Raw genomic sequence first — 18,488 nt, 5'->3', positions numbered from 1 at the left:
AACTCACTATTTGCTAAATCAGAGAAGTGTTCATTTTTTGCTCAGGAATTGTCCTTTCTATGGGTCATTTTGTTTTCTAAGGGGTTTCATATGGACCCTAGGAAGGTACAGGCTATTGTGGATTGGGTGCAGCCCAGAGATCTCAAGGGTCTTCAGCGTTTTCTGGGTTTCACCAATTATTATAGAAAATCCATTAAGGGGTTTTCTCAGGTGGTCAAACCCCTCACGGATTTAATTTGTAAGGGGGATTAACTCCCACATAACCACTCCAAAGACAAGACAGCTGAAAACAAACTCAGGACTGGATCATGACAGTCCCCCCCTGTTAATGGGGGGCCACCGGAACCCCAGGCTTCCCTGGATAACAAGCGTGAAAGGCCCAGACCAGCCGATCTGCATGGACCAAACGCGCCGGCACCCACAACCAGTCCTCAGGGCCATAACCTTTCCAATGGACCAAGTACTGTAGTGAACGGCGGAGCATACGAGAATCCACCACCCGTTCCACCTCATACTCGGTCTGGCCATCAACCACAACAGGTGGAGGGTGCGTGGGAGACTCACCTGAGGAGGGCACCGACGGCTTCAGAAGCGCCTTATGGAATACATTGGGGATCCGCAACGACGGAGGCAAGCGCAGACGGAAGGCCACAGGATTAACCACCTCCAAAATTTCATAAGGGCCAATAACTTGGACCCAACTTAGCAGAGAAAATCCTCAATCTAATATTCTTAGTGGATAACCATACCTTATCACCCAGCTGATAAGCTGGCCCCACAGAACGTCGTTTATACTTGCCCTGAGCCTCCTCAATTTTTCTCTGAACCTCCCTCCAGATCTCCCTCAACTGCAGAAAGGCCGAATCAGCCCCTGGACTGTTATGATCCGGTGACCTTGGAGCCGCATGGAACTTTCTCTGGAGTTGGTGTAAACTGTTCTGACTGCAAATCCTGAACTTAACACCGCTACTAGAAGTAGCCGTGGGGTGTGCCTAACCAATCCTAAACACCTCGACACAGCCGGAGGAATAAATACCCCTATAGATGGAAATAGGAATTCTACCTTGCCTCAGAGCAGAACCCCAAAGGATAGACAGCCCCCCACAAATATTGACTGTGAGTAGTAGAGGAAAAGACACACGCAGGCAGGAAACAGGTTTGAGCAAAAGAGGCCACTCTAGCTAAAATAGGAAAGGATAGGACAGAATACTAAGCGGTCAGTATTAAAATCCTTCCAAAAATATCCACAGCAGAAAATACAAAAAACTCCACCATCTAACTAAAGATGTGGAGCGTATATCTGCAACTCCAGAGAATCCAACAAGACTGAGAAAACACTGACACAGTCTAAGCTGGACAAGAGAAAACAAATGAATAGCACAAAATTATTAAGCACACAGCATGTGTGCCACAGAAACAAAAACCAGACACTTATCTTTTGCTGAATTGGCAGCAAGGCAGGAGGAACCAGACAAAGATCCAAAACCTCCCAGAACCATGGACAACTGGCAAGGACTAATGAATCCTGCACACCTAAATACCCCAGTCAGAACTGCAATCAGCAGAAACACCTGGCCAGGACTGCAACTCAGGGACAACTGCATTACCACCTACAACCACTGGAGGGAACCCAAAAGCAGAATTCACAACACTGGACACCCCTAATCCAGCCGGGAAAACTCACCAAAGAGATGGTAAAACCCATAGTTGCAGAAGAACGGAGACGTACCACTGGACTGAATTACAAAATTATTGAAAGCAAATTCCGCCATGGGTACCGCAGAGCACCAATAATCCTGTCTGGATGTAGCAAGACATCAAAATATCTGCTCCAAAGACTGATTAGTCCTTTTAGTCTGACCGTTGTCTCAGGATGGTAGGCCGAAGAAAAGGACTGATACCCAGCCTTTTACAAAAAGCCCTCCAGAATTTTGCCACAAATTACACCCCTTTATCAGACACCACACTGACCGGCACACCATGCAATAGGACCACATGCTCCATGAATAGTTTTGATAGAGTCTCAGCATTTGGGAGGCCCGCCAAATTTACAAAATGCGCCTGCCTACTGAACCTATCAACAACTACCCAGATCACAGTTTTGCCTCTAGAGGGGGGAGGATCAGTGATAAAATACATGGACAGGTGAGTCCACGGTCTATCTGAAATTGGCAGTGGCACCAATTCCCCGGCTGGCCGGTTACGGGAGGTTTTAGCGTGAGCACATATTTCACAGGAAGACACAAACCCAATGATATCAGAAGCCAATGAAGACCACCAAAACAGCTTAGTGATGGCTTTACGCGTGACCGAGATTCCAGGATGCCCACTAAGTGCCGAGTCATGGAATTCCCGAAGCACCCTTAACCGATACTGGACAGGTACAAAGAGCTTTTCGGGTACGGACGAAGGAGCAAGAGATTGGGCCTCACGAATCTCTCGCTCCAATGTTGAAGACACTGCAGCCACCACCACTGCACGCTGAAGAAAAGAGGAAGGAGGTTCAGGAGGTGAAACTGGATCTAGGCTACGAGATAAAGCATCAGCCTTCACATTCTTGGACCCTGGTCTGAAAGTAATAGAAAACTGAAATTGGGGAAAAAAAGTGACCACCTTGCCTGTCTCGGGGTCAAACGTTTGGCAGATTTGATATAAGACAGATTCTTGTGATCCGTAATGACAGTGATATGATGGGCAGCCCACTGCAAAAAATTCCTCCATTCTTCAAATGCCTATTTAATGGCCAAGAGCTCCCGATTGCCCACATCATAATTCCTCACAGCAGAGGAAAATTTTCTCGAGAAGAAGGCACAAGGACTTAAGTTAGTCAACATGGTAGGCCCTTGGGACAACACAGCCCCCACTCCCACTTCCAAGGCGTCCACCTCTGCGATAAATGGTTTAGACAGATCAGGTTGCACCAGTACAGGAGCAGTCATGAAACAGTTCTTCAATGAAGAAAACTCCACCAAAGCTGGAGCTGACCAGTTTTTGAGATCAGCCCCCTCTGCATCACTCTGAAGCTGGCTGAGGTATTTAAGTCCTCTGCAGCCTGTGGGCCAGTGTCAGCCATAGTTCATGCTGCACAGCTTGAGCACCAGACCTGTATACCTGTACTAGTTTTCCATTTGCCTGTACTGACTGCCTGTACCCGTTTAAGACTTGTTCTGACCTCTGGCTTGTACCCTGACTTCGTCTTACGTCTCACATTTTGGTTACCATGTTCCCGGTAGGCTCTGATTTCTTGTTTGTCCCTGCCTATTCCTCTGACTCCCCCTGTGTACTGTGCTGACCTCTCTGTGTATGACCTTGGCTTGTCTGACTTCGCTATCATTACCTGTGGCACCTTTGTTGCTGTTCATTGTTGCTACGCTGTGTGTACAACCTCTCTTCCCTCACCAGCACCCCCTGGTGGAGGTTGCACTATACTGCAGCAGCACATTACACTGAATGCTTATCACCATGTAATATTTCACTTCTTCCATTTATTAAATTTGCAAAAATTACTTTATTTCTGTTTTTTTTCCAACAAGATGGAGTGCAAAGTGTACATTAATGTGAAAAAAATTAACTTTTTTGAATTTACCAATGGCTGCAATGAAATAGTGATAAATATAAAGTGGACTGAATACTTTCCATACCCACTGTATGAGAGCCTCATACTGGCTCAAATAGACTTGGATTAAGAGCTTGCGATGTAGCTTGCGACTTCCGGCCAGTCAGAAGCTAAAGTCACAAAACAGCGCAGCGGAACTGGAGCGATGCTGAAAAACGGGGAAGATGCCGGAGATGGAGTATATGACTGGGGGCTGGGGGATTACATTTAAAGAGCCCCTACAGGGGAGAAAAAAAAACCCTAAAATGCTGGAGTGGTTATTTAAGAATGTGGTTGCGTCTAACAGCAGCTTTAATATATCAACACATTTCCTTCAGCCTAAGTTTGTATCATGCTGCTAATGCTGCAGTCACTAGACAGTCACACCAATAACAAATCTCTTGGCTGCCTACTGTGTATTTTAGTGCTAGACAGTACTAATAATGCTGAAAAACTATCTCTCATGGTTTTCACTAGATACAGCTTTCACAATAGGACTTTCTTAAAAACAAGCCATAATTTCTTAAAATTTAAAAGAGATTACCTGTTTTGTCTCCAGAAAAAAAAGAGTGCAATTATGATTAATATTTGTCAAATAAATACATCATGGACTAATTCAGACTTCATGCCCTGCTGTCTGATGCTAATGATTAAATCAGTCGCACCACTTGTTTATCTACCTGACTGTCCATTGTCTTACGGATCTGCAACACAGGACTAAGGTAGAAGGGGAAAAACTGACCCTGCACTATGACTAGGCTGAAACCCTACGATGGAGTGGGTGACCCATTCCTTGCAAATAGACCCACCGACGATACTAAGTTAATCTCAAGCGAAGACCTATAGATAAGGGGAAGGGGTTCCCTAAAAGAACTAAGGACTGGGTACAAAAAGGGGTCACCTCCTAATAGAAAACACAGAGAAGGCTGCAGAAACCAATAGAAAACAGAAACTAAGGCTAGGAGAACCAGAGGTACCAGCACTGCACAAATAACACACACAGAACACAAAGCAAAGCACCAAGCCAGAACTCAAGCAGATTAACACTGTTGTCCTGCAAGGACTGGGAGGCAAGTGCTGGTTAATAAAGAGTGATACAAACACCTGGCCCAAGACAAACCGAGCACCAGAGGAAAAAGACCGGCAGCCAGATCTCCTTAACCCCTTAGTGACAGAGCCAATTTGGTACTAAATGACCAGGCCAATTTTTGCAATTCTGACCACTGTCACTTTATGAGGTTATAACTCTGGAACGCTTCAACAGATCCCGCTGATTCTGAGATTGTTTTTTCGTGACTTCATGTTAGTGGTAACATTTCTTCGATATTACTTGCGATTATTAATGAAAAAAACGGAAATATGGCGAAAATTTTTAAAATTTTGCAATTTTCAAATTTGTATTTTTATGCCCTTAAATCAGAGAGATATGTCACGAAAAATAGTTAATAAATAACATTTCCCACATGTCTACTTTACATCAGCACAATTTTGGAAACAAAATTTTTTTTTGTTAGGGAGTTATAAGGGTTAAAAGTTGACCAGCAATTTCTCATTTTTACAACACCATTTTTTTTTAGGGACCACATCACATTTGAAGTCATTTTGAGGGGTCTATATGATAGAAAATAATGAAGTGTGACACCATTCTAAAAACTACACCCCTCAAGGTTCTCAAAACCACATTCAAGAAGTTTACATATAACATAGTAACATAGTTAGTAAGGCCGAAAAAAGACATTTGTCCATCCAGTTCAGCCTATATTCCATCATAATAAATACCCAGATCTACGTCCTTCTACAGAACCTAATAATTGTATGATACAATATTGTTCTGCTCCAGGAAGACATCCAGGCCTCTCTTGAACCCCTCGACTGAGTTTGCCATCACCACCTCCTCAGGCAAGCAATTCCAGATTCTCACTGCCCTAACAGTAAAGAATCCTCTTCTATGTTGGTGGAAAAACCTTCTCTCCTCCAGACGCAAAGAATGCCCCCTTGTGCCCGTCACCTTCCTTGGTATAAACAGATCCTCAGCGAGATATTTGTATTGTCCCCTTATATACTTATACATGGTTATTAGATCGCCCCTCAGTCGTCTTTTTTCTAGACTAAATAATCCTAATTTCGCTAATCTATCTGGGTATTGTAGTTCTCCCATCCCCTTTATTAATTTTGTTGCCCTCCTTTGTACTCTCTCTAGTTCCATTATATCCTTCCTGAGCACCAGTGCCCAAAACTGGACACAGTACTCCATGTGCGGTCTAACTAGGGATTTGTACAGAGGCAGTATAATGCTCTCATCATGTGTATCCAGACCTCTTTTAATGCACCCCATGATCCTGTTTGCCTTGGCAGCTGCTGCCTGGCACTGGCTGCTCCAGGTAAGTTTATCATTAACTAGGATCCCCAAGTCCTTCTCCCTGTCAGATTTACCCAGTGGTTTCCCGTTCAGTGTGTAATGGTGATATTGATTCCCTCTTCCCATGTGTATAACCTTACATTTATCATTGTTAAACCTCATCTGCCACCTTTCAGCCCAAGTTTCCAACTTATCCAGATCCATCTGTAGCAGAATACTATCTTCTCTTGTATTAACTGCTTTACATAGTTTTGTATCATCTGCAAATATCGATATTTTACTGTGTAAACCTTCTACCAGATCATTAATGAATATGTTGAAGAGAACAGGTCCCAATACTGACCCCTGCGGTACCCCACTGGTCACAGCGACCCAGTTAGAGGCTATACCATTTATAACCACCCTCTGCTTTCTATCACTTAGCCAGTTACTAACCCATTTACACACATTTTCCCCCAGACCAAGCATTCTCATTTTGTGTACCAACCTCTTGTGCGGCACGGTATCAAACGCTTTGGAAAAATCGAGATATACCACGTCCAATGACTCACCGTGGTCCAGCCTATAGCTTACCTCTTCATAAAAACTGATTATTTTTTTTATTAACCCTTTACGTGCTTCACAGGAACTGAAACAATGTGGAAGGAAAAAATGAACATTTAACTTTTTTTTGCAAACATCTTAATTCAGAACCATTTTTTTTATTTTCACAAGTGTAAAAACAGAAATGTAACCATAAATTTTGTTATGCAATTTCTCCTGAATACGCCAATACCCCATATGTGGGGGTAAACCACTGTTAGGGCGCACCGCAGAACTTAGAAGTAAAGGAGCGCCGTTTGACTTTTTCAATGCAGAATTGGCTGGAATTGAGATCGGACGCCATGTCACGTTTAGAGAGCCCCTGATGTGCCTAAACAGTGGAAACTCCCCACAAGTGACACCATTTTGGAAACTATACCCCTTAAGGAACTTATCTAGATTTGTGGTGAGCACTTTGAACCCCCAAGTGCTTCACAGAAGTTTATAACGTAGAGCTGTGAAAATAAAAAATCTCTTTTGTTTACACAAAAATGATCTTTTCGCCCACAAATTCTTATTTTCACAAGGGTAACAGGAGAAATTAGACCACAAAAGTTGTTGTGCGATTTCTCCTGAATACGTCGATACCCCATATGTGAGGGCAAACCACTGTTTGGGCGCACCGCAGAGATTGGAAGTGAAGGAGCGCCGTTTTACTTTTTCAATGTTGAATTGGCTGGAATTGAGATTGGACACCATGTCGCGTTTGGAGAGCCCCGGATGTGCCTAAACAGTGGAAAACCCCCACAAGTGACCCCATTTTGGAAACTAGACCCCTTAAGGAACATATCTAGATGTGTGGTGAGCACTTTGAACCCCCATGTGCTTCACAGAAGTTTATAACGTAGAGCCGTGAAAAAAAAAAATTGCATTTTTTCTACAAAAATGATATTTTCGCCCACAAATTTTTATTTTCACAAGGGTAACAGGAGAAATTAGACCACAAAAGTTGTTGTGCAATTTCTCCTGAGTACGCTAATACCCAATATGTGGGGGTAAACAACTGTTAGGGCGCACCGCAGAGCTTGGAAGAGAAGGAGTGCCGTTTTACTTTTCAATGTAGAATTGGCTGGAATTGAGATTGGACGCCATGTCGCGTTTGGAGAGCCCCTGATGTGCCTAAACAGTGGAAACCCCCCACAAGTGACACCATTTTGGAAACTAGACCCCTTAAGGAACTTATCTAGATGTGTGGCGAGCACTTTGAACCCCCATGTGCTTCACAGAAGTTTATAACGTAGAGCCGTGAAAAAAAAAAATTGCATTTTTTCTACAAAAATTATCTTTTTGCCCACAAATTTTTATTTTCACAAGGGTAACAGGAGAAATTAGACCACTAAAGTTGTTGTGCAATTTCTCCTGAGTACGTCGATACCCAATATGTGGGGGTAAACCACTGTTTGGGCGCACCGCAGAGCTTGGAAGAGAAAGAGTGCCGTTTTACTTTTTCAATGTAGAATTGGCTGGAATTGAGATCAGACGCCATGTCGCGTTTGGAGAGCCCCTGATGTGCCTAAACAGTAGAAATCCCCCACAAGTGACCCCATTTTGGAAACTAGACCCCCCATGGAACTTATCTAGATGTGTGGTGAGAACCTTGAATGCCCAAGTGCTTCACAGAAGTTTATAATGCAGAGCCGTGAAAATAAAAAATATTTTTTTTTTCCACAAAAAAGATTTTTTAGCCCCCAAGTTTTTATTTTCACAAGGGTAACAAGAGAAATTGGACCCCAAAAGTTGTTGTCCAATTTGTCCTGAGTATGCTGGTACCCCATATGTGGGGGTAAACCACTGTTTGGGCGCACGGCAGAGCTCGGAAGGAAGGAGCGCCGTTTTGGAATGCAGACTTTGATAGAATGGTCTGCGGGTATTATGTTGCGTTTGCAGAGCCCCTGATGTACCTAACCAGTAGAAACCCTACACAAGTGACCCCATTTTGGAAAGTAGACCCCCCAAGGAACTTATCTAGATGTGTGGTGAGAACTTTGAATGCCCAAGTGCTTCACAGAAGTTTAGAATGCAGAGTCGTGAAAATAAAAAATATTTTTTTTTTCACAAAAAGGATTTTGTAGCCCCAAGTTTTTATTTTCACAAGGGTAACAAGAGAAATTGGACCCCAGAAGTTGTTGTCCAATTTATCCCGAGTACGCTGATGCCCCATATGTGGGGGTAACCCACTGTTTGGGCGCACGGCAGAGCTCAGAAGGGAGGGAGCACCATTTGACTTTTTGAGCGCAAAATTGGCTGTCGTGTTTGGAGACCCCCTGATGTACCTAAACAGTGGAAACCCCCCAATTCTAGCTCCAACCCTAACCCCAACACACCCCTAACCCTAATCCCAACCTGATCCATAATCCTAAACACTAACCCTAACCATAATCACAACCCTTACCCCAAAACAATCCTAATGTCAACCCTAACCATAACCCTAATCAAAACCCTAAATCCAACACACCCCTAATCCTAATCTCAACCCTAATCCCAAACCTAACCCTAATCCCAAGCGTAACCCTAATGCCAACCCTAACCCTAATACCAACCCTAATCCAAACCCTAACCCTAATCCCAGCTCTAACCCTAACTTTAGCCCCAACCCTAACCCTAGCCCTAAGGCTACTTTCACACTTGCGTCGTTTGGCATTCCGTCGCAATCCGTCGTTTTGGACAAGAAACGGATCCTGCAAATGTGCCCGCAGGATGCGTTTTTTGCCCATAGACTTGTATTGCCGACGGATCGTGACGGATGGCCACACGTCGCGTCCGTCGTGCACTGGATCAGTTGTGTTTTGGCGGAGCGTCGGCACAAAAAGCGTTCAATGAAACGTTTTTTTGTACGTCGCATCCGCCATTTCTGACCGCGCATGCGTGGCCGTAACTCCGCCCCCTCCTCCCCAGGACATAGATTGGGCAGCGGATGCGTTGAAAAACTACAGCTGCTGCCCACGTTGTGCACAATTTTCACAACGTGCGTCGGTATGTCGAGCCGACGCATTGCGACGGCCCCGTACCGACGTAAGTGTGAAAGAAGCCTAACCCTAAATTTAGCCCCAACCCTAACCCTAAATTTAGCCCCAACCCTAGCCCTAACCCTAGCCCTAACCCTAGCCCTAACCCTAGCCCTACCCCTAACCTTCCCCTAACCCTACCCCTAACCCTACCCCTAACCCTACCCCTACCCCTAACCCTAACCCTAACCCTACCCCTAACCCTAACCCTACCCCTAACCCTACCCCTAACCCTAACCCTACCCCTAACCCTACCCCTTACCCTACCCCTACCCCTAACCCTACCCCTAACCCTAACCCTACCCCTACCCCTAACCCTACCCCTAACCCTACCCCTACCCCTAACCCTACCCCTAACCCTACCCCTAACCCTAACCCTAATTTTAGCCCCAAGTGCTGTTCTCCTGCCGGCCGGCAGATGGAGACAGATGGCGGGCGCACTGGGCATGCGTCCGCCATGTTCTTCTGCCGGCGGCCAGGAGGAGCAGCAAGAGGATCCAGGGACCTAGGTGAGCATGCTAGGGTCCCCGAATCCCCCTATTTCTCTGTCCTCTGATGTGCGATCACATCAGAGGACAGAGAATTACACTTTACTTTTTTTTTTTTTTTGCGGTCGCCGGTAAACAGTTAATTACCGGCGATCGCAAAACAGGGGTCGGTAATACCGACCCCGATCATGCTCTTTGGGGTCTCGGCTACCCCCGGCAGCTGGGACCCCAAAGATTCTCCCGGTGCCGGCCGGCGGGCGCACTGCGCATGCGCCCGCCATTTTGAAGATGGCGGCGCCCACCGGGAGACACGAGGAGCATCGGGGGAGCTAGGTGAGTATTGGGGGGCCACCTGGGACCCCTTTTCTCTGTCCTCCGATGTGCGATCACATCGGAGGACAGAGAAATTAAAAAGAGATCGCGTTTTTTTTTTTTTTTTTCTTTTGCGATCGCCGGTAAACGGTTAATTACCGGCGATCGCAAATGCGGGGTGGGTTAAAAACCCCCCAAATCATGTTCTCTGGGGTCTCGGCTACCCTCGGCAGCCGAGACCCCTGAGAAAATCGGCCTCTGGGGGGCGCTATGGACTTTTTCCACAGCGCCGTTAATTAACGGCGCTGTGGTTTAAGTACCCTTAGCGTCCGCCGTTAAAAGGCGTATCGGCGGTCGCTAAGGGGTTAAGAAAATGCCACATAGTCACAAACTAAACAGATTCTAACACATTGACTCTTTCACACAGGTCTGCTTCCATCATTGCTGATGGAACATACTCCGCCTGGCAATTTCTCTCTGTCTATCATGTCATCAATATCAGTGGTGTCCATATATATTTCCAGGGTACAGGTACAGTAGTATCATTCTTCGTGCATGGGTTGTTAACCCTCTTTGAATCATCAGATATTACTGCTCTGCCTGTACCCTGCAGCAAGCGATCTCCATTTGGGGTACCATTTGGTATTTTCATTTTTCTCCCGTTAGTCTGCATCACAGTGGTTTCTCCTCCCCCCTACCTTCCCCCTTCTCATTTTAGAACTTACATAAGGATGGTTTGGCATTCTTTGATTTCAGCATGGTTTCCCCGGTGGGGTATTGGACACCAATATGCATATAATTATCAATGGAGCATAGTGTGGGTTTTGTAGTTTATTCTGCTGTGTCTGCTTGATGTTTATTTATAACATGATTTTCTTATTCTATTTGTGGTGATTCAGATGCACACTACACCAGGAACAAAAAGAGCTGGACAGGGCTTATTACCCTATTATGGGCATGTATTCTTGTGTGTGGTTTATCTGGTTTTAAATGGTTTTAGTATTACATTGCTGTGTATGTCAATAAAGAGTAATTATTTTTACATATTCTTTTAAGTGATCATTGTGATATATTATGCCTCTCTTCTATGGGTTTCAGGTTGTTAGATGGGTGGGTTACAGATTATGCATTGGAGCCCAACAGCTTCAAGTTAAGCATTTGGTACTATATAAAGTTATTTACATTTTGGCAATTCTTTGCATCCATCACATGGCAAATTATAGTTTTATGTGTATCATTGGTTTTTAGTTATCTATTTATAATACCTGATAAATATTGGCAAACTACCGTGAGATTTATTTCAGTGATAACAAAACCACATCTATATTTTCTCTCTTGCTCGTGGACAGTAATTATTACAGCCTAAAACAGGTCAGCCAAACTGATTTAATCAAAATAACTAGGAGAAACGTTCTAATTAACACAAAATTGCATGGATATTTTAATGGTCCATTTTCTTAGATGTTCAGAAATAAATGAAAATTACAGCAAAGGAAAAAAAAATCATTCAATTTACATGACTAAAGCAAATAAATGCATATATAATACAAAATAAAGTAAAATAACAGTATATGAGATGCAATAATGTATTTAAATAATGATATATCACAAAAATATGCAGCAATTTTTTAAGGTCCATCTTGCTATGACAATGTACCAAAAAAGAAAAAAATAGTAATGATTCTGTTTAGATTGGAGCCAAAATGAAAAAAAACAGCATTTAGTTTTAAGTTTAAGTGTGTTTTAGAGGTAATCAAATTCATTCATTGTGAGTTGACTTTCAGTTGAATTTGATACAATTTTCAGGTCCTGGCGTACATGAACAATTTGCAATTCTAGGGGAATGTGGAATGGACATAGCACTGAGAGGATACACACACTGAGATCTCTCTCTTCAGACCATGTTCCTTGGGTAACTATAAGCCATTTACAACTTTCAACTTGTCCATTAAGCAAAAGACAAACAAGAGATCAAAGGCTAACATAAGGTCCTACACCTCTGTCAAGACTTCTGGTTTGCAGTGCTTTTTATTGGATGGCTGCTCTTCCTACCAGACACCCAGTGCCATAACTGGAACAGGAAGCAGTCTTAACCCTTATGAAGCCAGACATCTCAAGCTTGTAAGTCTTGCATCAGCTTCTTCTCTCTTAATGTCATTCTCACAAGAAAACATTTCCACAAGTCTCCCTGAACCCTCATCAAAGCCCCCATACTCAGCAGTGCTTGCTTCACAGGAGAATTTAACCCACCCCAGCCACAGGGGATTCTGATATTGAGAACACCATAGTTGATTTGAAACATCATATGGCGTTTATCACTACTGCTAAACAAGACATGGAGCAATAATATACAGAGCATGGAGACCACATACAAAGCAGAAAACCATTCCCTCACTTCTAGCCTGTCACAGATGACTGACAAGATGTAGAGATTAGAGATTAAAGGTGTGGGCCATCATAATTCTCATAAACAAAGACCAGTAAATAGTCTGTTTAACTCCTTAATGACCACCAATATGCATTAAAACAGCAGCTGCTATGGGGTCTTAGTCCCTCATCGTCGTTAATTAAAACTATTAAAATCAGTTCTCTCTCTTCTGACATGTTATATATGTCAGAGGAGAGAGCAATGATGTCCCTAAGCCCCCTCCGGTACCTCCACCATCACCTGGGCCCTCCTCTCTGTCCCCTGGCCCTCCGCCTCCTCTTCATGACAAAAATAGCAGGCACATACACAGAGAAACCACATAGGTTTGTAGACCAGAACCTGGCATAAGATGTTTTTTTTTCCTATTGGTTCAGTTTGATCACTGTGGTAGACCCTATAACAGTGATCAAACAGTTTATCAACAGTGTCATTAACCCCGTGTCATCTTCTTAGTCAGATTTATTTTTTTAATGTTAACACTTTTATTTCTTTCATTCTTTGTCATTGGGGTAAGGGTTGGGCTAAGGCTTAGGGTTGGCTAATAGGGTTAGGGTTTGGCTTAGGGTAGGGTTGGGCTTATTTTTAGGGTTTGGCTTAGGGTTGGGCTTTGGGGTTATGGTTTGGCTTAGGGTTGGGGTTGGCTTAGGGTATGTGTTGGGGTTAGGGTTGGGCTTATTCTTAGGGTTGGGCTTAGGGTTAAGGTTGGGTTTTGGCTCAGGGTTTTTTCAAAAGTTAAAAAAAATTACAATATGATGACTTTTGTTGAGGACAAATGCTTGCTATTTGGTTTGCATTAGGGTTCTCGGATATGCGCCAAGTGTCACAGGTATTTGAGTGACATGCTCAAGTCTCCACCTTGCATGTTTCATGGTTGTTAGAAAGCCCCCAAAAATGCGGGGATTGCCTACCATACACAGGCAATCCACAAATATTTAACAGCCTCAAAACATGTGGGGCAGGGACTCGAGCATGTCATTTGAGCACCCAAGATGCTCGGTGGTTACCCATGCACCCGATACAAACTTGAGATGCTAGCATTTCTGCTCAACACTAATGATGACTAGACATGAGTGAACCTTTCAAGGTTCACCAAATGGTTTGATGAATGTACCAAAACCCTATTGAATTCAATGGGAGGCAAACCCTGGCTTGAGCCAGCATTTCTAGCTAAATTATTGATCAGTAACAGGCGGATGAGTGACAGATGTAGACCTGGTGCTTTGAGAGGTCTGCCAAATTCAGGCAACACACATGAGAGAAACCTAACTTGGAGTCCAAACATTTACAAAAGTTATGGGCAGACACCAGGCAAAGCGGCAGAAATTGACCTACAGTAGAAATTTGATAATGACACATCAGTAGTCAGCCATGGGCCTTGCGTGAGATATTAGGGTCTGCTTTCAGAGCCTTGAATTGAAGTTTAAATTAAGATGAAGCAGATAGGGTAGTGGTGTAAGCCATTTTTTGCTAGCAGCCCTGGTACCTCATGCAACAGCTCAAACTTTTCTTTTTTCCAGTCACATGCAGGTGGCACAAACATCAGATTCGTAGACTACTATTGGTAGAAAAACAGTTGACTGATCAATTGACACTACTGCTACAGGCAACATATATGAAGGAGACCCAACTTGGAGTGCAAACATTTCCAAACATTTCCAAAATTTGTTGGCACCCACCACTAAAGTAGAAACAGTATAATGGGCCTATTACACCCCTTCCACAACAGGAACCTACCTGTTGGAGACCCAGCTTGGAGTCTCCGAATTTACAAAATTATTGTCACTCACCATTAAAGTGACATCAATTTCCACAAAGTAAAAACTGTATATTCTTCCTCTGAACCCCACAACAGGCAACCCATCAGATGAAGACTCAACTTGGAGTCTCCACATTTCAAAAATTATTGACACATGTCACAAAGGTGGTATCAATTTCCGCAGAGTAAAAACAGTATAATGGGCTTCTGACATCACTTCCACTACAGGAATCCCAAAAGATGGAGACCTAACTTTAAGTCTCAACATTTCAAATAATTGTTTGTAACAATTATGAGCAACAGTAGCAACAGCAGTCACAGAAACCAAGACAAAGGTGTCAAAGACTGCAGGAATGCAAGATCAATGCATGACACCATCGACTACTTTGCCAAGTCTGAAACTGGGGTGCAAAGTAATTGGCGATCCATGACTTGTCCATTTTGATGAAAGCTAGGCGGACTACACTTTCAGATGACAGCCAGATGCGCTTATCCATCAGTACACCACCAGCAGCGCTGAAAGAATGCTGGCTGCTGGGCATGACAAAACTCCAAGGCGTGACAGGTAAGCTGAGGCCACTCTTCCATTTTTGAATACCAAAATGCAAAAAGGTCCAAATTCTCCCTGATGGCATTGATTTTGAGCTCGAGATACTCCTGCACCATCCGCTGCAGTCGTTCCACGTGTCAGATTTGTACTCTGTTCTGCTGGTGCACCCCCTGGTCTAAAAAGTGTGTGAAGCAACTCACAGAAATTGCTTATGTCACTTACACTGTTGCTAATGTTTTTGCAGTGACGCCTTGACATTCCCGGGGTTGGAAGTCTAGAACTGTGATGCACACTGTGTGCATCACTGCTATCTTGGGGAAAACAACTCTTAAGATTGTCTCCATCATGTGTGCATCCCTTTCTAGAGGGGGAAGCATCAGGCAAAATACACTATTGTATCAAGGATTTAACAGAGTGGCAGCCCAGTAGTCAGCACTGTTTGTAACCCTAACAATACAGGTGTCATGTAAAACAGAAAGAAGGCTTTCACGTGTCAGGTGCCTCCATGAGGTCCAAGTCCATGGTGTGCTGGTGGAAGGGTAACACTCAAACTTGCTTATCAATTACCTCCCGCCAACCATGGACAACAGAGAGAGGATCATTATCCTATTCATTTCCTGACTGTTGTGCGCCAATCACCTCTTCCTCCTTGCCCTCCTCCATTTTTCCTTGGCTCCTGCACCATCACTAACAGTTTGTCTGGTGCCATGAGCCCCCCTTGATCGCTGTAGTCCACCCTTCCATGGAATCTGCCTGTGTGATGACAGTCTGGAACTTAGAGATATTTTTATCCCTTCCCATCCTTTGCTTCCACCTTTACCTCTGGGACCAACGCCTCCTCCAGCAGACTATTCAAAGTGTGCTCCAGCATGTAGATGAATGGGATACTGATGCTGGTGTAACACAGGAACAGCTTTCTTAAACTAGTTTCACATTTGCATCTATGTGCACAGCGTATCATCCGCAACCAAAAACGCATGCAAATAAAGCATGCAAATGCATGCTAACACAGCATTTTTTATCTGCATCAGCTTACACATGATTGCAAAAAACACAGCGTTTGCATGCGTTTTTGCATGTGTTTGCATTTTTTATGCGCATGCGTTTGATATTTCCAGGAGGGCGTGTGTTAACGGATGTCTCTCATAACAGTTCCTGGACATGCGCATTCCGAAATACGCAAGCGCATCAAATATATGCGTATGCATGTCCTTGCGTATGCATGCGTTCCCATAGACAGTAATGTGTTTTATTAATGCACTCATCCGCATGCGCATGCCTGCGCATATTTGACTGATTTTTGATGCCTTAAAAACACGTTGCGTTCGCCGCACCCTACCACACACCACGAAAAAAACTCATGCGTACGCAAAAGCATGAAAACTCATACAAACACATGCCCATGCATACACCATGTTAAAGATAGGTAAGCATGATGCATGTGGATCTATGCGGATTGTACACTGCACGCACAGACGCAAATATAAAACCAGCCTTAGAGAAGGAATGGTGACTGGACAGCTGGCTGGTTCTGGTGGATTGTGACAGCCATCAACTTTCAGAAACTGTCTGTATCCAACAGGTGGAAAGGCATCATTTTCATGGCCATCAGATTGGAGATGGTGGAGTTTAAGCTCTCAGCTTTTACATATGTGGTAGGAAATATTCTTTTGCATTACCACAACTGCTTCACCAAGTACTGGCTTCTGTGCTGGAGCATGTGAACATGACAAACTGCTGGACTGTGAGTGAGGTGCAGGCAGAGATGTTATGGTGGATTGAGAAAAATGTCTCACCTCCTCTGCTGAGCTACTCAGCTGCGTACCTCTGGGTTCACACCAAGTGGGATCTACAACCTAATCATCATTCTCTCTGCTTTCCGAATCTTTGCCCAAAGAGTCACCCTACTGCTCTTCCTGCCCTGACAGCAATGTTCACACCGTATGTGCCTCAGGTATCTGAGTCTCATCAGTATCACCTTCACCCCCTGCAGTTAATGTCTGGTGATCAGGGTCTGGATTTTGCTCAGATCCTACTTTGTCCAGCCCCAGAGCCAACAGGAAAAATATTGGGGCATCGATGCAGATGCTTTCCTCCTCTAGAATGTGTGAATCTTTTGAGCAGAACTTTCATGCCCATAGAATAGAATGTGTGAGAATCTGACCTTCTGATTTGCCATTGAAACAACGTTTTATCACTAACGATTTGGAGTAGCTAATTGGGCCTCCTGGCTGCACCCTAATATTAGACCTAGCAATTTTTAAATGGAAAGCTGACCTTTTGATGTGTCAGTGAAACACAGTTTTATCACAAATGATTTGGATTAGCTAATTGGGCCTCGTGGCTACACCCCAATATTAGATCTTTCTAAGCGGAAATCTGGCCTTCTGATTTGCCACTGAAACACAGTTTTAGCATAAATAATGTAGAGTAGCTAATTGGGCCTCATGGCTGCACCCAATATTAGGCCTTTTGATTTTTAAAGGGAATCTGTCACCTACTTTTTCGTATATAAGCTTCGGCCACCGCCATCAGGGTCTTATCTACAGCATTCTGTAATGCTGTAGATAAGCCTCCAATGCAACCTGAAAGATAAGAAAAACAAGTTATATTATACTTACCTGGGGGGCGGTCCAGGGTGGTCCAGTGCGGTCCGGTCCAATGGACGTCACGGACCGGGTCCGGCGCCTCCCATCTTCTTGCGATGATGTCTTCTTCCTTGCTTTTGTTGCGGCTCCTGCACAGGTGTACTTTATCTGCCCTGTTGAGGGCAGCGTAATGTACTGCAGTGCACAGGCGCTGGGCTTCTCGGACCTTTCCCAGTGCCTGCACACTGCAGTACTTTGCTTTGCCCTCAACAGGGCAGATAAAGTACACCTGCACAGGAGCCACGACAGAAGCAAAGGAAGAGGACATCATCGCATGAAAATGGGAGGCGCCAGACACGGACCACGACGCCCAACGGACCGGACCGCCCCCCAGGTAAGTATAGCATAACTTGTTTTTCTTATCTTTCCGGTTACATTGGGGGCTTATCTACAGCATTACAGAATGCTGTAGATAAGCCCCTGATGGCAGTAGCCAAAGCTTATATACGAAAAAGTAGGTGACAGATTCCCTTTAAGTGGAAATCTGGCTTTCTAATTATTTCTAAAGTGCAGTTTTATCACAAATGATTTGGAGTAGCTAATTGGGCCTCATGGCTGTACTCCTATATTAGGCCTAACAATTTTTAAGTGGAAATCTGGCCTTCTGATTTGCCATTGAAATACAGTTTTATCACAGACAATTTGGAGCAGCTATTTGGGTCTCGTAGCTGCATCCCTATATTAGGCCTAACTAGGGTTGAGCGAAACGGGTCGAACATTTTCAAAAGTCGCCGACTTTTGGCGAAGTCGAGTTTCATGAAACCC

The sequence above is a fragment of the Ranitomeya imitator genome, chromosome 3 (assembly GCF_032444005.1).
Source record: "Ranitomeya imitator isolate aRanImi1 chromosome 3, aRanImi1.pri, whole genome shotgun sequence".
In the NCBI taxonomy this organism is placed as follows: domain Eukaryota; kingdom Metazoa; phylum Chordata; class Amphibia; order Anura; family Dendrobatidae; genus Ranitomeya; species Ranitomeya imitator.
The sequence above is the reverse complement of the archived record's forward strand: the minus strand, read 5'-3'. Positions refer to the sequence as shown.